The sequence below is a fragment of the Lissotriton vulgaris genome, chromosome 8 (assembly GCF_964263255.1).
Source record: "Lissotriton vulgaris chromosome 8, aLisVul1.2, whole genome shotgun sequence".
Classification (NCBI taxonomy): Eukaryota; Metazoa; Chordata; class Amphibia; order Caudata; family Salamandridae; genus Lissotriton; species Lissotriton vulgaris.
In genome coordinates this window covers 279359300-279380665 of record NC_141696.1, presented here as the reverse complement: position 1 = coordinate 279380665, position 21366 = coordinate 279359300, and positions in this window count along the sequence as shown.

Here is a 21366-nt window from a genome sequence, read left to right as displayed (position 1 = left end):
GTCAACTCCTGGCGGCGCTCCTTCCTTTCCCTATTTTCTGCAGCTGAAATTGCAATCAGCTCTCCTCTAATAACCGCCTTGAGCGCCCCCCAGACCGCTGTCATTGCCACCTCGCCTGTGTCATTCTGGCTTAAGTAGTCCGTGATACTCTGGCCTATCTGTTGTGTGACCCCTTTGCGGGAGAGCAGAGTTTCCCGGAGACGCCAAATACCCCTGTGTGTACGTTGTCGTGGAACCTGTAGGTACATTACTACTGCATCATGGTCAGATAAGGCCGCTGGGGTAACTTCCATATCTCGCACCATCTGGGCGAAGTCAACGGAGCTGAGGAAATGGTCAATTCTGGCATACGTGTGGAGTACATGAGAGTAGAAGGTGTACCCCGGGGCTGTGTGGTGAGTTTTCCTCCAGGTATCCAGGAACCCCCAGTCGGTGAGCCAACGTTTCCCTTCAATGGAGAGAGCCCCAGAATCGCCAAACCTACGAACCGACCGATCTCTTTTGTTATCCATGACCAAATTTATGTCCCCGCCAATCAGTATGCGCCTCGAACTAGCGCTCAGAACTTCGTAGAGTGCCCCTGTAAGAAACGCCTCCTGCTTTGTGTTAGGGGCATAGATGGACCCCACTGTGAGTGACAAGTTCCCAATGTGGATCGTGTGGGCTAGGAGCCTGCCCTTAATCTCCGCTACTTTGTCCCCCATTCGGCCTTTGAAATGTTTAGCAAAGAGTAAGGCCACTCCTGCTTTTTTCTCTGTGTTGGAGGAGTAGAGCTGGGTCGGAAACGCCCTGGACCGCATGCGGTGCCAATCCTTAGCTAATAGATGTGTCTCCTGTAGGAGGCACACTGCCGCTCCAGAGTGTTCTAGGTATGAGAGCACTGCTCTCCTCTTGATTGGGTTGTTTAGCCCTTTAACATTGAGGGTGAGAATCTGGATAGACTCTTCAGCCATGAGGAGGCCTATAACAACTCACTCTCTTCCAAGGTTTTAGTGGAAGATCACTCGCCCCTTCTAATCTCGCTGTCTGGGCAAATGGAACACACCTGGACTCAGCCCCTGACCCCCCCCCCCCCCATCCCGCGCCCTCCCCTCCCTCCCCTACCCCTACCAGTCCAAACATGGAACTCCAACTGGTAAACATTGTCCCAGGCCTCTATACTGTCTGTCCAGGCCTGTGGTGGATGAGTAAACGTGTGGGTTATGTGGCAGTGGCGGCTCAAGACCCCCGGTCCCGCCCCCCAACCGTGTCGCCATAACTTAGCTGATTACGACCATTGCTGCAGTCTCTCAGGATTCGGCGCCAGTGTCTTTGGAGACCTCCTGAATCACTGCGGCCTGTTCTTGTGCCATTGTCTCTGGATTCGGCTTGAGGCTTTTCTTAGGGGGACGTCCTCTTCTCACCTTTTGCCAGCCGTCGCCAGTCACCTGTGGGGATCTGGATGAAGCCCCGGATGACCGCCCTCCCTCGTTGTCGTCCGGTTGGTCCTCCTCGTGCTGAATGCCCAGCAGGGTGCAAGTGTCTCGTAAGGAGCACAGCTGGTGAAGGGCCCGTTCCATTTGAAGATCAGTCAAAACGGGTGCCCCCAGGAGTATGGGACCCCCTGGTTGCGAAGAAAGGTGGTGGCTATCTTGAATGATCTCCACTTTTGTAGGGTGATAGCCGATAGATCCTGGAATAATTCCACTGCGTGGCCTTGGAAGCGGAGAGGCTGTTTGAGACGTGCCGCCTTCAGTATGCGTTCCTTGAGAGGGTAGTCAGACAGGAAAGCCAGGATGTCTGGCGTGGGACCTTGAGCTCGGCGAAATGGGCCCACCATGTGGGCTCTATCAATACGGATCTCGAAGGCTTCGTCTTCGTCGAGCACCGTTCGGAATAGGGGTTGTAGGTATCCTGCCATATCGTCCCCCTCTGCTTTGGATGGCACATTTCGGACCCGAATGTTGTTGCGCCTTGAGCGGTTTTCTAGGTCTTCTGTGTGGGATTGGAGGTCCGTTTGTTGCTTGTTGAGCCTAATGATTTCCTGCCCCAAGAGCTCTATCTCTTCGCTTCTGGCCTGTCCCCTGAGCTCGTTCGCGGCAACCCTCTCCCCAAGGTCGTCGACATCCCGTCGGAGTTCTTTATAGTCCCCTGCCATTTCTTGCCGGAAGGTTTGGATGTCTTCCTTAACCCTTTCGATGCTCATGACGAGCTCAGCTCGTCATGATGCACAGTTGAGCTGTGCTGATGACGAGCTGAGCTCGTCATGAATAAAGAAGAATAGCAATTTTCAGCACAGGAGGGGGAAAACGCCTAGCAGCCAAGATGTTAAGAGAGGTGAAGAGGCCTTCCATGAACGCTTTAGTCGCCGGGGCCTCCCCCTCTGCGTGGGCTTTTGTCGATCTTAGAAGTCCCTTTGGTCAGCATCTCAGATATGGTGCGGTTCCCTTTGCGGTTGGAGGATGCCATCCTTCTCCCCTCTGCCGGTCCGGGAGTCCCCCAGTCGCCTCGCTTTCCTTGGCAGGACCTCAGTCAGTCCGTGACGGACGCGCAATGGGGGGAGGGGGTGCAGTGCGTCGGGATGGCATTGCGACTCCGTGAGGGTCGTGTATCCCTAGGCCCGGGATCCCGGAATGTGCTGTCTCGTGGCGCCCTGCAGCGGCTTGCTCCGTTGCACCCTGGAGGCCACATCTCCTCGGTATGGCCCTTGGTCTCTGCCCAACACCAGAGGCTCGTGTTATGCCCCCCGAGCTGCTACCCCTGTGGCAGGGTCTCTCTGCACCTCGTGTTCCGCTGACAGATCGCTGAGCCCTTTCCAAATCAGCCCCCAGGCGCGTCAATCTGTCCGTAGGCACTCTTTGGGGTCCCGAACACTGCCCCCTGAGCCCTCTCTCGTTTACTGTGGTTTCGGCGGCTCCCTTCGTCCTCTTCTCCCGGTTCGTGGACCTGTTGGGCAATGGAGGTGCACGGTCAGCGCTTGCGGTGTTGGGGCCACTCGCTTTGTCACGGTCAGGGGCCCGGGACTCCCTTCAAAGGCTCGCTTAGCACCCCCTGATCTCTCCTGTCCGCCCTGGGGTTGCCGCTCTCTTGCCCCTGTGCAGGTGGCTCCACAGCTCTTATTTGTGGCCTAGTTATGCTAGGCCCTGTGGCGCCATTGTTTTAACTGTGGCAGCGCTATCTTGGGCCCTTGCAGGGTCTCATTGTGTCTTTGGGCGCTTGGGACTTGTGAGTCCGCTCCCCAGAGTTGCACCCTCCGATCCGCCGCGCCGTCCCCCTCACTTGGCAGAGCAGCCCGCGGTCGCCGCACCTCCGGCGTTTAGGCCCAAGCCGGGGCCTTGCGTGAATCCGGGCGCCAGCTCCGTAGGCGCCTCATGTCGCGGGCCGCTCCCCCGGGGATCGCAGTCAAATTTAGGCAGGCACCGCTCCGGGACTGCTTCACCCGTTGTGGAAGCCTATGGTGCAGCAGCACAGTCTCTAGGGTGCAGCGTGAGGCCCGTAAGCTCCTTTCCCTGCAGGAGCCGGGTCGTGGTTTTCGCGCCTCCGGTCTGCCTCGTTGTTCCGCGGCTCGTTTCTCCGTCCCCAAGTCTCGCTGGGGGCCCTGGCTGCCCAGCTGATGTCCCGCTTGCCTTCGGCTTTCAGTAGCTGGGCTTAGTGGCGTATAGGTCTGCTTGTAAGCCCGGTCGGGGGATCAGGAACGGGGAGCCTCCTCGGGACACGTCTTACCGAGCCGCCATCTTAGCCATGCCCCCATCCATTTATTTCTTAAACATAAAAAACAGATAGTTAAAAAATATTGACTACAATAAATGTAAATAATAAAACTTAAATTGACTTTAATTTTAACTTATTAACTAAATGTCATTTAATATTAAATAAAATTTAATTTAGAACTCTATTGCAAATAAAGAAACCTAACCTTAAAAATATATATAAATGTTAAAATTAGATGACTTATCTGTAATGTAAAGACCCCCGATGTAGAGCCTATGAACAAAAGGTCAAGAGGTACTTGCTCCATCACTTTCCTAACACTATAGAAAAAATTGGAATGCAGAATTTTGAAACTTCACTGGAAAAAAAGACATGGATGGATACATGACGGAAGCTCCTGGGAATAAGGTTTCAGTGAAACTTCATAGTGGACACCAGTATTAGGTGAAAAATGTTCCATTTGGAAGCGAAACAGGCATTGACCAGTCTGAGGTTGAAAGATTCCATACCTTATTACCGAACTTAAATATCTGCAAAGATCATTCATAATCATGGGTGTATGAGATATCTATAAATACTAATGGGGGTGCACAATTTAAAAAGTCCAGAGAGACGAAAAGTATGTGAAAATAGCTCTTCTTTATTCAATTAAGTTCTTTCGGATAAAAAAATTCAGTTGCATCAAAGATCAGCCAAAGCGTTTCTCTCGCACACTGGGAGCTTCCTCAGGGCTGTGGATCATGTGCAATCAAATCATATTGATGAGGCACGTGCTAGCCGAGGCAAAGATTCTGTAGTCACTAGTTCCAAGCCTCTCAAAATATAACTGGAAACTTCACAGACAAGGATTCGTCCTCTGGGTGAAGTGTACAGTGTCCAAAGTAAGATCGTCTTCAAAGAATTTGCAAGAGGATGAGTTGTGCCTGCTACAAAAAGCCACCCACTTGGAATTGAGATACATATATATCCTTTGGACCACTGATTAGAACCATTTCGGTAGTCCTCGTGCTAATTCTTTGAAGACGATTTTGCCATACTTATTTTCCCTCCTTGCCCGGAACTTGCTCTTTCCCTTATCATCCACTCTTTTTCCAGTACAGATCTATTCCTTATTTCTTACTCCTATCCAACTTTTCGTATACCCCTACCTTACCTGCACAACTCTTAGCTCTATAATCTAATTTCTTCTTTAAAAATGTAGCACCTTCACACATGACAGTGAACATTTCTTCTTCTGCGCACCCATTACACATTATCTTGTGGAAAATTCATGGCTTTACACCTTTTATTAAACGTAAATTGTGGTGCGATTGGGTGGGAAAAGTCATTCATTGTAGATTTACAATACAATCTCTTCCTAAGGAGAGCCAACCAAAGAATTTCGGAGTGGCTATCCTCCTACACAAATCTTTACCCATCACAATTGTCGAGACTTGGTTTGATCCAGAAGGCAGATATGTTTCTTGCAAAGGTAAAAATAGGTATGACTGACCTTCCACAATGGGTTGCAATGGAACATTCTCTACTTAAGCGAAATGACGGCTGTGACTTTTTTTATGGCGCTCATTATTCACAATCTTCCCTTCTGTATCCGGTGACACAGGCCACATACCAAGCATGGCAGCAAGCACATCGTCTTTTATGGGTCACTGCACTTTTGCACTATAAAGCTCTACTTTAGGTTAATGAAGGTATTCGAATAAATGGTCATGCGCTTCACTGGTCTAGTTGGAAGTAGAGAGGAATTCAGACAATTGATCAGGTCATACGAAATGGAGAGCTAAAATCCTTTGATTTACAACGTAAATAGTTTGGTCTCCCATTGCACCAGACTTCACAACATTTGCAACTACAGCACTGTCTGAGGTGGTATCTGGGTCCTCTACCCTGGGCATTAGATTCCTTGCCAATTTTAGAATATCTCCTTTTTTGGGGATGACATAAAGGAGTGATGTCAGGTCTGTATGGTGTTCTAACATCACCTATATTCACAACCACTTCTTAAAGCTCTTCGTGAGAAATGGCAGAAGAGCTTACTCATTACCATTGAAGAAGATGTCTGGTCAGATATAGTGGAAACACTTAACAAGGGTACTCGAGAAGCACGTTTGAAATTTTGCCTTTTCAAAACTTTGCATGATTGGTTTTGGACACCTTTGAAATTGCAAAAGGCAGGATTACTGCCACATTCTAGTGTTGGAGGTGCTCTGGAGTCAATTGTGACCGTCCCTATATACTCTGCAAATATCCTATGCAGAGCTTTTGGGCTTATGTAGGGGAAACAATTTCTTCCCTTCGTCTCCCCTCACCCCTTCCATCATCTTACTGCATGATCTTGGGAACTTACCAGCCAATACACGTCTGCAACATCGCCTTTTGCGTACTGCACCCCCTACAGGCAAATTTTTTATCTTAAGGCATTGGCAATTGCATAATCCCTCCTCGCAAGAAGATTGGATGGTTGCAATGATTCAGACGGCATCCCATGAACGTATAATATATCAATTACAAGACCATGAGGAAGTTTTCCAACAAGTTTGGGCTCCTTTTCTTTGAGATCATTGAATGTTCCCTTCTTCTTTCATATACTTCATTCATTTTTCTTCTTCTCCTGTTCCTCCTCTCCTTCTACTCCTCCCCGTCCCCTTCCTCTTTCTTCTCTTCCTCTTCTTTCTCCCCCATCCTACCCTTCCTTCTCTCTTTTCACCTTCTCTCCTCCTTAACCTTCCCCTTTTCCCTCTTGCTTTTGTTCTTTTCTTATCCTTTGTAAGGAATCTACATTCATTCTACAATCATTCAGCTTTACACATTCATTTATTTATATATGTACTTATTTATTTATTTACTATTTATTTATGTTTCCTTAATGATTCCCCATCATCTTCAATGTTCACCCCCATCTTACGCATGCAATGCTCCACAGATTAAATTCTACTCCCCTATTCATATTCATGTTCTATTCTGTCTCAACTTTTCTATGGTCATATATAAAGAGAGTTAGGAACTTACAAACATACCATATACTATATATTTTCTTCCATTATCTGTTTCTTGTCTCTTATATAACCCCTTGTTTATTTCTACTTTTGTTTATTCTGTGTAATCTTCTCTCCTTTGAAATATAGTGATACCTTTATTGATGATAACCTTTTGTGAGCCCATAATGTTATGCAGCACTTTATGTTTTCTTGTATTTACATATCTTACATTTTTCCAATAAAAAATTACGAAACAAGAAATTTGATTTAGATGTTGTTGGAAGAGTCGGAAGTTTTCCTTTAGATGTAACAGACTTTGTGGTGGGCAAAACAAATACTTAGGCCTTTTTAGTATATAAAGTATTAGAAATGTGATTCTGGTTAAAACGGGATTTATTAGTACATGTGGTATAAAGAACTAATAAAGCTATTGAATTCTTGTTTGGACCACCACAGATTCAACTACATGGGTGAAGTAATAAACTGTATTGAGCACTGACACTGATAAAGAGGAAATGCACTGTTCTACAATTTATGATTGAAGCAGAAAAGTATATGATAAAGTTGAACAGTTTAACATTATTGCAGTAAATGTTAGTTCCTAATAATGGTTGTACTATGTCTAGTTATAAGGTTTTTATTTACTTCAACAACTTAGCTTGTTTCAGAAGGTGGGCAAACCAGTCGTCAATTATCTTCAATTCTATTCTCTGCTTTTGGTCAACAAATTTCTAATGATTTAGAGGGACTGCAAACCCAAATAAGGAAGGCAACTAAAGAAGGATGATTTAAAGAAATGCAAAGAAACCAATGGCCTCATTTACAAAGATTGGTGAAGGGCAGCGCTGCACGTGATTTTGCTGAGATGCCCTATGGCAATTTGAAAGGGCCGGAATACACTGTATTTACAAGGTACAGTGCATTACTGTCCTTTCAGCCAGCGCTGGCACACAATTTGCAGCCGAGCGACAACACAGCCACCCTTGCACCATGGTGCAAGAGTGTCTGTGTTGTTGGCATGATTGGTTTTTGTGCAGGAAAGGGCACCTTCCTGCACAAAAACAATCATGAGAGGCATTTTCCACATTCTATGGGTGCTGGAGAATGCAGCACATGTGGAAAGAAGAAAAAAACTAAGAGAAATTTTATAATTTCTCCTCGTTATGCCTGCTCTGGGGGGCATACGTGTTTGGTGCTACCACAGGTTTACATGATGTTGTAAATCTGGGGCTGTATCAAATCCCATGGGTGTTGTGTGGGAACCCCCGACTCCTTGATGCAGAGCAATTTGCACTGCTTTTTCTTACTCCATATCTATGAGGCCATGCAAAGCCATGCAAGGTGACTTTGCGTTCCCTCATCGATACAATTGAGAGGCCTGCGCCACTGTATACCATGAAAAGTAACACCCCCGGCGGTGCATCCCTCTTGTAAATGAGAGTCCAAGTTTCAGGGCACAGGTTCAATCCATGGGGGCTCAGGTACTGCAAGCACAAGGAATGAAAATTGCTTTGGAGTCTATAAGAAGAATTTAGAATACACAGAGATAGATCTAGGAGCTGTGATAAAAAAAATTATCAGTCCTCTGCAATAGATCTAAAGTAATAATGTATATGGAGCTATTGGGTGTGGTAGAGGTAGGGTGGGGGTAAAGTGTTCTTGCCCACTAGCGTCCTATGTTGATCTTTGAAGCACGTCAATTGAAACAATTTACGGGTAGAAAACAAATATATCCACAGTATCTGGAATTGCAGTGATGTTAGCGCCATTTAGGATTACTATTCATGCACTTATTTTTTGTAGGTGTGTTGTGTACCTAACCACAGAGGCAGTGGAATTCCCTACAAACATGCTAGAATGCACTTACCATACCCAGACATTTCAGAATCTAGACATCATGGGGAATCTAGGTGATGTGACTTGCTTGGATGACGACACTTTCTCTTACCCAGAACCGATACATAACTGGATAGGTACACACCTTGTAGAAGAAACTAGCTTCCAGTACATGAAGCTGCCATTACTTGAAGGGTACAGGGGAAGGGTACAGAGGAAGAGGCATAAACATACAATTATGGAAGCAGTTCCAAACTGAATATCGCAACACTGGTACAGGAAACAGTTTGCAAAATCCCACAGCAACTGTTTGTTACCAGTCTCCTCCTCCAGTCCTAGTTAATCAGTTCATCATTGCTGTAGTAAATGAGAGGGAATAGACTGGGCTTGTCATTAGTGCTGCACATGGTGCTCATCAGATTTTGACATTTCCAAGGGATTATGGCTAATACAACATATTATGGTTTGTGCAAGCCTCATCACCGTGTATTCTGCTTTGGCTCTAGTTTTTAGAAATGTCCAAGGTTAGTAATTTCCCAGCAAGGGTGCCTGCGTTGCGGGATGATTGTTGTTGTATAGGAAGGGATAACTTCCTGTACAAAAACAATAATTTATAGCATTTTCCTCTTTCTATGTGTGCTCCAGAATTCAGTACGCATAGAAAGAGGAAAAAACAAGAAGAAATAAAAGTATTTCTCTATGTTGCACCACTCTTATGCCTCCCCTGGGAAGGCGTAGGTTTCTGACATATTCCCAGCTTTACAAAACATTGTGAATTTGGGGTTGTGTCAGGTTCCATGGATCTTGCACTAGAAAACCCACAGCAACATTCATGAAATGACCCTTTGACGCAGAGGAATGCATGAATGTGGCACATATTTACAAGGCCATGAAAAGTCAAGCAGGGTGACGTTATGTGGCCTTGAAAATATATGCAAGCCCATTGCACTGCTGGTGTGCCGAAAAAAAGTGACAACGGCAGTGCAAGGGGCTTGTAAATATGCTGGGGAGTTTAATAGTGAAAATATCAAAACGTCATGTTCAGAGCATTTACTTGGCCAACTTAACCCACAAGAAGTCTGGCTTACAGTGATAGAAACCTTGGGATGTGTAGCTGTTAAAAATAATATGTGTGGTATGTTTCCATAGGGCCCAGAGGTGATGCCTGTAATGAAAAGGCAGGTACTGTAATCTGGCATTTTGCTTTAACTTGCTTTCCAAATTTCAGGAATGCACTGTACCAGTTTATTGTGTGTGGGATCTACTGACCCATAAAAAACCCATACGTGTCTAGTACCTATATGCTGATGAGACCCAGGAGAACATCGATGTACCTGAAAGATGTTTTTTGCATAAGGGAGACTGGAGGGAATTACCATATTTTGGAAACAAAATGGGTACTAACCAGTAGGAGTAGTTTTTCAGCTTGAATAATTTTCTGGATTCACATGCTGTGCATTATTCCACCAGGTAGTGGTTGAGTCCGGAAACGTTCTTGTTTTTTTTGTTGAGAGCGTCGTTGACCACCATTTGGTGGTAGGTCCATCCCCTGTCTGATGTCAGAAGGCACCCCGGAGGTTCCGGTGCACAGTTTTTCCCTCCACTGATTGCTTCATCTCCCGTTTCTGGGGAGGTGGGTGAATTCTGAAACTTCTTCAAGCTGCAAAACTTCTCCTACGGGTAAGTTACCATTTTGATTTGCAGCATGAATCCTTTTCTGGATTCACATGCTGTGCATTAGATTATATAGCGGTATCCCTTCCCTTGGGTTGGTTAGGGTTGAAATGTGGATGTGTTAGCAAACAGGTGTCCCACCTGTGCTTCCTTGTTCATCTGAATGTATACACAATGTTTTGCAAAGGTATGAGAAGATGCCCAGCTAACTGCTGTTCAATGTTTGTCAATAGGAACGTTCACTTTGAACACAAGTGAAATGCCTTTTTTCCTAGTTGAGTGTTCCCTGGGGCGCATTGGTAAGGTCTTCCCAGCCCTGGAGTAGCAAGTTTATATTATTTTCACTAACCATCTGGCGATTGTTCCGTTCTCTACTAGTGATCCCTTGCTTGTTTTGGCAAAGTAGACAAATACATTGTTACCCTTCCAAAGCTCCTATGTTTCCTACAGATAGTACATTAACCCCTGCCCCTGGGGCTAATTCCCCCAGTGCTGGGGGGAGGGGGGCAGTGTGCGGCACCGCGGTGCTCGTGGCGAGCTCAGCTCGTCATGCTGCACAGTGGAGCTTTGCTCATGACGAGCTGCGCTCGCCACAACTCCGCCCACTCAATGGAACGCCTCGCACATTAGGTGAATTATCCCTGCGTGGGTGTTCCGCGGCGGTTATGACGAGCTGAGCTCATCATGAGCACAGCTGCACTGTGCCTCTTGATGAGCTGAGCTCGTCATGAGCGTCGAATGAGTTAAAGCTTGGTTCTGAGGACCACCTAGTCCTTGGGGATTTGTAGGTAGTGTTCCTATATCGTCAATACTTGTTGCTTGCTGACTCTGCATTGCAATGTGATCAGAATTAGAAAGGATGTTTTCTGAGTAAGTGACTTGTGATCTGATTTGTGCATAGGCTCAAAGAGTTCTGTTATTAATTGTGTTAGTACAGTGCTCAAATTCCACAAAGGTGTTGGAAACTATCTTGGTAGTCCACCCTTCTTAGCACCTTCCAAGAATCTCTTCACCACTGGGGATGTGAAGAAGCGGTTACCAATAAACCTCTGGTGTACGCCTCTATTGCTACTAGGAGCCTTTAGTTACGTGTATGCTAGCCGCTGTCTAATAGGTGGTTGAGATGCTGGTAGCATTCCCTATTCTGTCCTGGTTTCCATTCTCCTGTTGTCTGTGCACCAATTGATGTATCAGCTCCATTTTTAGGTCTCATCTGACCCAGCGCATGCGTTGGCTGGCAAGACTTTAGTGAGGGCTCAAAAAATGCTACCATGGCCAGCCTAGAGTTACAGTGCATGTGCACGGGCGCGCGTTTAGGAGCAGATGCGCCATATGGCAAACCTCGTCATGCTCATTAAGCACCCACGATCACTTTCACTTTCTCACACGATCACTTTCGCAGCGCCCCTTTGATGTTCTCCTTCAAAGAACATCAAACATCGTTTGACTTACAACGTGCATTCTCTTTCCACAAACTCGATGTTTGTGTTCCTTTATTTTGACATGCTTTTAATATTACTGTCAGACACACAACCACACACAAAACCACAACCACATGCTCAACCATACACACACAACACACATACACACAACCATAAACACACACACACACAACCACACATCTACACACACACAACCACACACACACACACACACACACACACACACACACACACACACAATCACACACACACAACCACACACACACGAGATCCCAGCAAAGCTGAGAACTGCAGCCCTCACGAGTTTCGTGGAACCAGAACTCCTGGACACCGTGCACATTTGCTAGTGCATCGACTTCCCAAGCTTTCCCGAAGTTGTGCATTGGGCTACTTGTCGTCCAAGCCACAAGCACCATTTGCATTGAAGATTGTGGTCTGTGGGCCCGCTTCTAGCATTTCCGCTCGAGACTCCGTCGCGATCCCTGGTCCATCGACTGGTGGGTCCCCACGAAGGTAACTTTTGTTTCTTGGGCTTCCCTGGTTGCTCCAGACGTGCTCTGACTCCCCTCCAAAGGGTGGGTCCCTCAGACCTTCAAATCTGCACCAAAGCCAATCTCTGCTTTCTGCGTGGGTTGCTGTTGCCAAGGCTTGTTGGGTCCAATTTGGATACCGACACCACAGCACTAGACATCCTTCATGGGACAGCTCGAATCCACCTCCCGGTCATCGTCGACGCCTCCTGGTCCTCGTGGCTGAAGAGTCTAGCTTCACCTTCTGCACCTGAAATCACCTGACATCGGTGGGCATCTGGTCATCGCTTTCCTGGTGACTGGCTAGTGACCCTGACTCTGTCCCACTGCTTTCAGGTTCTTCAGATCGCCGATCCACACTTGGATCCATCCGGACAGTTTCAACTTGGTCGCCTGCAGCAGTTTTAAGCAGCTTGCCATAAAAACTACGAAGAAACCCAACACGAAAAGACACCTATGCACCAGGCTTCCCTGGGTGAGGTAACTCGAGTATTCCGGTGCTTGCGTGGGTATTGACTCAAGAACTGCCTAGTTCTAAAGGGGTTTGCTCCAAGTACACTTCTAAGTGTCCTACATCTTTAAAATTCTAATCGCTACTTTGTCCATAGAAGTCAACGGTGATTCGCAGCTGTGTTTAGACACTACACGCGTCCCCCATGGGTCCCCTGTGTCACTACCTTGGGTGGTTCCTGGTGGCCCCAGCAGTTCTACAGGCCCTAGGCCTCGTCTCTATGTCGATCGTGGTTATTATACCACTTTCTTAGTATATGGTTAGGTACGCCCCTAGGGCTAACCATATATTGTGCTAATTTACTGTGTGCTAAATAAGTTTACTATATGTACTTTTGCTTCTAGCCTCATAAAGAGACTAGAGGGATGCGTTTAGAATAATACATATATTTTATATATATATACCTGGTGTGGTTCTCCTTTCATTTGGTTATTCTTGAGATTATAGACTGGTAAAACAAACTGCTTTACATTCCTTCAAGACTTAGCCTGAAGGCTGCTCTCCACAGCTACCACTAGGATAGCTTTCTATATAGGTTTTCTTTAAAACTACCATCAATAAGGGTCGTTTGGACTGGTGCAAGGTGCCCACTAGAATAGTGAAAGCATATGCTAGGCCAACTTCTCACAACTTGTTCCCAGTTGTCTGGCTTTATCCAGTACCTTGTGGATATGGGGAATTGGAGGAAAGGCGTATGCAAGTTTCCCTGACTAGTTTATTGACAGGGAATTCACCTTTGATTGGTGGTGTGGAAACCTGGAGGCAATGTGTTAGCATTGTTGAGTATTTTGAGGTTGTGAACAGGTCTATGCTTGGCCTGTCACAGACTTTGAGTTTCTTCTCCAGTGTCTCCTGCTTCATCTCCCATTCGTGGGAGGTCATGGTGCTGTTCTGCCTTCTCAGTCTATCTGGCTCTGTATTTTGTTTTCTTGGTAGGTGGACTATCTAATGTGATCTGTCTTTGCATCACCCATCTCCATATTTCCTGGGCTAGCTTTGACAGGGTGAAGGATTTTGTTCCCCCCCCTGCTTGTTGATATGGTTATGTTGTTCGTTTGGATCTGTACAGTCTGACCTGATATGTGCACCTGGAAAGCCTTTAGGGCTAGAAATACTGTCTTTATCTCCAGGTAGTGGCTATGTTTTACTGCATCTCTGTTGTTCCATAATCCTTGTACCCTCAGGTTGCCTGTGTGCGCTCAACAACCTTTGTGGAATGCTTCTGTCACAATGGTCACCACGGGAGCTGGTGTCTTGAATGGTCTCCACCATGTTCATGGTTGTCGAATTCCATCATTGTATTTCCCTTACTACCTTTGCCGTGACAACCACTAGATACTCCCAGCTCACTGTGACTTGTGACCGTTTGTTGCAAATCCATTCCTGAGTGGGGCGCATATGCCATCTCGCATGCAGTATGAGTTGGATGCATGATGCCATCATGCCCAAGAGTTTCATGACAGTCCTCACTGTCAGGGACTGGCCCTTTTGGAAAAGGCCAGTCTGCTCTGCAATTGCCTCGGCTCTCTTCTGTACTGGATATACTTGTGCAGGCCTGGAGTTCAAGGCTGCCCCCATGAACACCTTTTATTGTTCCGACTGTGGTGAAGAAATCAAGGCGTTGCAAAGTGGCAATCACCGTTTGCCCGTCTTTGTGGCATTTTACTTTTGATTGTGCCATCACTAGCCAGCTGTCCAAGTACCGGAAGACATGGATTCCTTGTCTTCTTAGCTGGGCTGCTACTGCCACTAAGCACTTTGTGAATACTCCTAGTGCTACCTTTATGTACTTTTGTGTCTGTGGTTCATAGGTGTTGGACTTGGCCCTTTTTTTCCCAAACATTTCGCATTTCGCCCCCCTGTTTGAGTACGTCTCCCCCATGGTAGAAAGCTGTATAGGCCATATTTGGTGCGAGATGCCCTAGGAAATGTACTGCACTGGTGCGCACACTTGTTAACCCCCCTATTAAAAGAATGTACCCTGGTAACATGCTGCGTTTAAAATGGATGCCATGGCTGTGTGTGATGCCACCTGACTGTAGTAGGCTAGCAGTCTAAATGTTCGGTTCCCAGCCATCCCTGCCTTCGGAGGGAAAGCCTGCCACCCAGGGTGCTCTACTCCTCCCCCTGAGCCAGTTCGAACCAGTTCCCCAGGGGCTTCTAGAAGCTTCTGGCACTGTCTGGTAGGTGGAGAAAGGGGCGTATAAATAAGGGGGCTGTGCCACCATGTGCTCAGACAGAGCAAGGACATGAACGTGAGGGGACCTGCTGCCAGGGGGTACCGCCACTTGGGCCTGTGTGCTGGACCCTGCACCCAACTACAACCGCTCTGCTGTCCCCAGGGCTAGTGGAAGCCCCACTGCAGGAGTACACGCCACGCTACAGTGGAGGATGGTGAAAGCCAACCGCCCTGTCCTAATGAGTACCCACTGACTGCTGACCTTGCCCAGTAGTGCCTGTTGCTCTGCTACCTGGGACCTGAAGAAAGAAGGAGCGCTACCCCGGGGCCATGACTGCTGGCAAGCGCCTGGAGAAGAGCGCTTTCTCTGATGGGCAAGGAGCACCTTTGCCTGGGCCCAGAAGGAGGTGAGGAGCGCTACCTGTTGTCCCCAAAGCCCTGGTGGGACTGAGCCCATCGCAAGCGCTGGATTGAGGGGACTGAGCCCCCTTGCGCTGTGCTACCGAAGCGTTGCAATTCCCTAAGCGCTGTGGGGCCCAGGAGAACTGTTTTATTGGGAAACGCCGGACCTGCAATGCGCCATAATGCCCAAGCGCTACCTTGCCCAGGACCTCTGGCAGACTGCTGCTGCCAGACTGTGCCCTTGCGCTGTGGTCCTAACGCGCTGAGCTACTAGAGTGCTGTGTAGCCTCTAAGCGCTTTGCATGCCAGGAGAATAGCAGGTGCCTACCCTGCTTTATGAAGATTTTGCTGAGCGGGTGCCCACCCCGCGTAATGGCAGCACAGTGGCTTATTTAAATTAGGTGGGATCCTACCACGCGCATTGCCCGCAAGATCGTCACCACCGCTGCCCGGGTACCTTAGAGGAAGCGCTGTGCGACCCCCGATCACCACTGTGACCCAGGAGACGTGGGAGAAGCTGTGCAGACTTTGCCCCGCTTGGCGAAGAGGAGACACCACTGCGAGCCGCAACCGCAGTCCCCCTGGAGCCTGGGACGGCTGCTGTGGTAAAGGAAAGGCTTCAGAAGGCCCGGAGCTCTCCGCAGGTGACGTCATCAGCCGTGTCTGGTGGTAGGCGGGGCCCAATTGGATCCTGCGGCCACACCCACCTGAAGCCGCCACCTCATTGGCTCCTGTGCCCTGCCCCCAGGGGAGCTGTGCAGTAATTGGCGGAGGCTGCCGCGCCCCACGAGAGCCGCACACGGATTTGCTGTGGGGCCCGAAGCGAAGCCAGTGGTGACGTTGCGGGGCTACAGTAGTGACAAGGGAGCCCGGGAGTGGTGAGAGACCGGAGCGGGAGCCCACCCCGCCGGTCAGAGTAGCAACAATTATTGAATCCCCTGTGGGGCCCCACCACGGACAGGGCCACAGTGCCCCGGGGGCTACACAGCGACGCCGCAGTGGCGGGTCGTTGCAGCGATTGAGGCATTATTGAGCCTCGGTCCAGAAGGACTACAAAGTCCCTGGGTTGTTTTGAGGGCTCCTACTTGGCAGCGCTGACTGGAGTTTACACCACTGCCCCGCTGGACAGTGGGCAGTGGCGACAGATGTGGTGAAAGACTGATCTGCCACCTGGGGGGCTGGTTGTTTTGAAGCCAAGTTGTGTCTCTGCCCACTGATAAGGCCTCCTTGCCCCCATGTCACAGTATAATGTTGTATTCTCATAGCAGGGTGGCAGAGGTTGTGCATCAGTTTATTTAGGCCATGGTTAACCCAAGGTGTGGCTCAGACTTTATGCTCTTGATTCCTGCCTATGCCCCTGCTAATCTGACCATACCCAATGTGAAACCGGCCGTGATTCAGGCCCTGGGTTATGTTAATGCTTGCTGATAAGGTTTTTAGGCCCTGTGTTCTGCCTACACTATTGTGCCTGATGTTTTCCCCTAAGGGTGATGCCCACTGTTAATGTGGCTTCTTCTAGAGCAAAGCCTATTAGGCGGTTTTAGGTTAGGCCTAGTGTTCCTGGGCCTCAATATCATCTATGTCTAAGGCCTCATGATTTGTGTCCACAACATGGCTATTCCAAATGTTAATGCTTACGTTTTAATTGCAACAGTGGCACTGCTGGACCTTCTTTTTTTTCCCCATTTACCCTGTAAATAATCCCCTTGTATATAGTGCCCTGGCACCAGTTGGCGCAGCATTGTGACTACTGTGTTTACTATTGCATATTTGACCCAACACAAAAGTTATTCTTTTTCAGCTAATCTGGTGTGGTCTCTTTTTGTGGTGTGCCTTGGGTGTCGTCTGTGTGTACTACGTGAATGCTTCACACATGTCCTCTGGAGTTTGGCCTGCCCGCTCTGCACCACGCCACCCCATTTCTAACAATAGGTATGTGTAGAAAAGTGTCCTTTTATATCCTGTGGTTCATAGGTATGTGTAGATAAGTGTCCTTTAGATCTAGGGTGGTCCTATAATCTCTTTGTATTACTCCTTACAGTGTTGTCATCTTGAGGTGCTGTGTACAGATAACTTGTTTAGAAATCTGAGATCAAGAATTGGTCTCAGAGTCGGATCTTGCTTTGGCACAGGAAAGTATGGGGAGTAGATTTCCTGGTTTGCTTTTTTTGCTGAGACCTTTTCTATACCTCTATTTTGTAACCACTTGATGACCTTTCTGAATTGTATGATTTCTTGTCCCCCGGAGTTCTTTGGTTTTGAGGGGATTTGCGGAGGTTCTTAGATTCATTCTATGCATTATCCATGCCGTATGATGTTCAAAACCCAATTGTCTGATGTAATTGTCCCAGACTCCTGGAGGAATCTCATATCCTGCCCATCGCAGGTGTGGTAGGTTTGAACACTGAATGAGTCAATTGCCTTTTGGTCCTCCCCCTCTGGATGGTTGACCTCTTCCCCTTGCTCTTCCTTGAAAGGGTTGTCTCACCGTATGTTACCTTTGCTGAGCTGTTGTTTGCTGTGTGGCCTGATGTGTGCTGCTTTGGGGCTGCTGGTGTTGCTGCCCAGATGTGAAGGGCACCCTGCCTGTGGCTCTCCTCTTTGCGACTACTCTTCTCCTGAAGGAACCATTGAATTGAAGTGCCCTCATTGCCTCTGCCGTCTCGGTATCCATCATTAATTGTTGAAGGGAATCAACCACTGCTTGACTGAACAGGGTGTCCCCTGTGAATGGCATGTTTAAGATTAAGGCTTGTACCTCCGGTTTGAAGTCTGATACCCTGAGCCAGGCCTGTTTCCTTAGTATTCTCCCCATGCATATCTGCCTGCTGGCAGGATCAGCTGCATCTAGTGCCGACTTAAGGCAGGTATTGGCAATATTCTCTCCTTCCTGTATTACAGCCTTGGCTCTCTTGTGGTATTCCTCTGGGAGGTACTACATAAGACCCTCTATTTCATCCCATTGCTGATGGCAGTAGCAATTAAAGAGAGCACTGGAGTTAGCAATCCTCCATTGGGTGGTGCTTCTCTCCATCTTTCTTCCCACCAAGTCAAGCCTCTTGCTTTCCTTTTGTGGCGGTGACTCAGTGAGAGTTTTTCTCTTCCTAGCAGTCGCTACTTTCATTGAGGCTGCTGGAGCATTGCCCTTTATGTATTTTGGATCCTGAGTGGAATGCTTATACTTCTTTTTCACTCTTGATGTTACAGCCCTTGCAGTAGCTGGTTCGTGGAAGGCATCCTTCCCTTGGTTAAGGATGCTAGGGAGCATGGGCAGATATAGATTTCCCTTTTGGGGGAGCACTCATGTTTCAGTTCAGTTCAATTACTTTATTCGGATAAAACATATCCATAAAAGGACAAACTCACAATGATACATAAACGCACACAAATTCATAATAATCATCATAAAAGGCGCTATATAAAATCAATACTGTGCAGAACAATAAAAATACTATTATACAGTATTCATTATATTATCGAGCGCAGACAGCAGTTGTCAGGAAAGCACCCACACAAAATACTAATTCATCAACCTCTAAATTAAGAAGAATTCTATATACATCTCTCTAATTGACATGAGTGCCTTTTAAAAAGAGGAAGTAAATACAGTTTAGTGTATAGTATAAAAAATAAAAAAAATAAAAAAGTGCAATGTAGTTCAGCCTGAGCATCCATCACATGGGCATGGCACAAGGTCAAATTGGAAGCCAAGAGGAAAACAGAATAGTCACTACACAGTGCCTGCCCTCAGTCAAAAAAGTATGCCCACTCTCAGCGACCCAAAGGTTTAGCCAGATAACTGGCCAGGTGTTGGTAATTATCGATAACCATAAAGGAGGCGGAGGCTACAGTAAATTTACTGGACTCGCTATCAAATCGGTCATTTTTATAGTGCATGTATAGGGCCGCGCGGAGATCCCTTTTGTTTACAGTGTTTAGCTCATGTGGGCTATCAAAATATGTTCATAATTAATCCCACATAAACTAGATCTCAGCTAGCCATGGGATATCAATGCTTTTTTTGCAATTAAGGCAATCTATTATGATTTCTCAAATGCGGGATGCCACAGTGTTTTTCCATATGGGTAGCCAAAATAAAGCGGGACGGGCCCTAATATAATCTTTGATGTAATGTAAGTTTAGTTCACTATGGCAGACATATTAAGAGATAGGTGCTCCCAGAAGCTTTTGACAACACTGGTTCTCCTTGTGCTGAATATTACTGCATTTGGAGATGCCCCATACCATGGCACCGTGAACTGCTATAGGTGTACACTGAATTTTAAGATTTTTAAAATAGAGCCGGTTCTCCTGGGTTGGGGGGAAGACAAAGCACTAAATTAATTGATTTAGAAAACGTGTTCCTACAGTAAACAGTATGCCTCAAATAGGGAAAAGTGTTTGTACATTGTAAACTCTTATTGCCCACAGAGATAACATTTAACAAGTGCTTCCTCGGACCACAGGCCATTCTAAAAGATTTTTTAATGTTAGTACATAAATCTAAAGAGGCCATAAAATCCACTAAGCCTTAAACTAAAAGGCGCAAAGCATTGGGTGTGAAGCCCATTAGGCTCAGTGTATAACAGGGCTGGGAGTAGATGGCCATTAACTCTTTGAACTCCTTTAGTGAGCATTGTTAAAGACACGTGTAAATTATTAATATATAGAATAGAACTTAATGGGGTCAAGACACACACCTGCCTAACACCTCTAAAAACACCAATATCATTAGAAACCTCCCCATGCATGTTAATTCTGATCCTGGCTTTCAAATCTCTATGTAGATACGCTAGGAAGTGTACTAACGCCTCATCCATTCACCTTACTAAGAGGATAGAGCAAAGTCTGGCTCGATTAACAAAATCGAAGACATAAGTCAAGTCCATAAAAGCCAGATATTTTGGGGTCTGCTGGGCAATTGTGTATTTCCCAATTATTAATTTAAGGTTAAGGCATTGTTCAATTGTACCCACGTTGTTCCTAAAACCAAACTGGGCGGTGTGAGAAGTTGGGCTGGCATATGCTGTCCACTATTCTAGTGGGCACCTTGCACCAGTCCAAACTACCCTTATTGATGGTAGGTTTAAAGACAACCTACATAGAAAGCTATCCTAGAGGTAGCTGTGGAGAGCAGCCTTCAGGCTAAGTCTTGAAGAAATGTAAAGCAGCTTGTTTTACCAGTCTATAATCTCATGAATGACCAAATGAAAGAAGAACCACACCAGGTATATATATATATAAAATATATGTATTTATTCTAAACACATCCCTCTAGTCTCTTTATGAGGCTAGAGGCAAAAGTACATTTAGTAAACTTATTTAGCACACAGTCAATTAGCACAATATACGTTGAGCCCTAGAGGCGTACCAAACCATATATTAAGAAAGTGGTAGAAGAACCACAACTGACATAGATACAAGGCCTAGAACCGCTGGGGCCACCAGGAACCACCCAAGGTAGTGACAGAGGGGACCCACTGGGGACGCGAGCAGTATCTGAACACAGCTGCGAATCACCATTAACTTCTATGGGAAAAGTCGCAGTTGTAATTTGAAAGATACAAGGACACTTACAAGAGGACCTGGAGCACCGGAGTACTCGAGTTACCTCACCCGGGTGCATAGGGTTCTTTTTGTGCCAGGTTTCGTCGTCGATTTCAATGGTGATCTGCTGCAAAGTGCTGCTGGCGTCCAAGTGGAAAGTGTCCGGGTGGATCGCAGATGTGAAGAACTTGAAAGCAGAAGGGACAGTGTGTAGGTCACTTGCCAGTGACCAGGAAGGCAATGAGCGGATGCCCACCGATGTCAGGTGATTTCAGGGGAAGAAGGTGAAGCTTGACTCTTCAGCCACGAGGACTGGGAGGCGTCGACGACGACCAGGTTCTGGATTCGAGCTGTCCCACAAAAGTGGTCGAGTGCTGCGGTGTCTATTTCCGGATTGGACCCAACAAGCCCCGGCAACAGCAACCCACGCAGAAAGCAGTGATTGGCTTCGGTGCAGACCAGCAAGGTCTGAGGGACTCACCCCTTGGTGGGGAGTCCGGGCACGTCTGGAGCAACCAGGCAAGCTCAACAAACAGAAGAGTTACCTTCGAGGGGACCCACCAGTCAAGGGACTAGG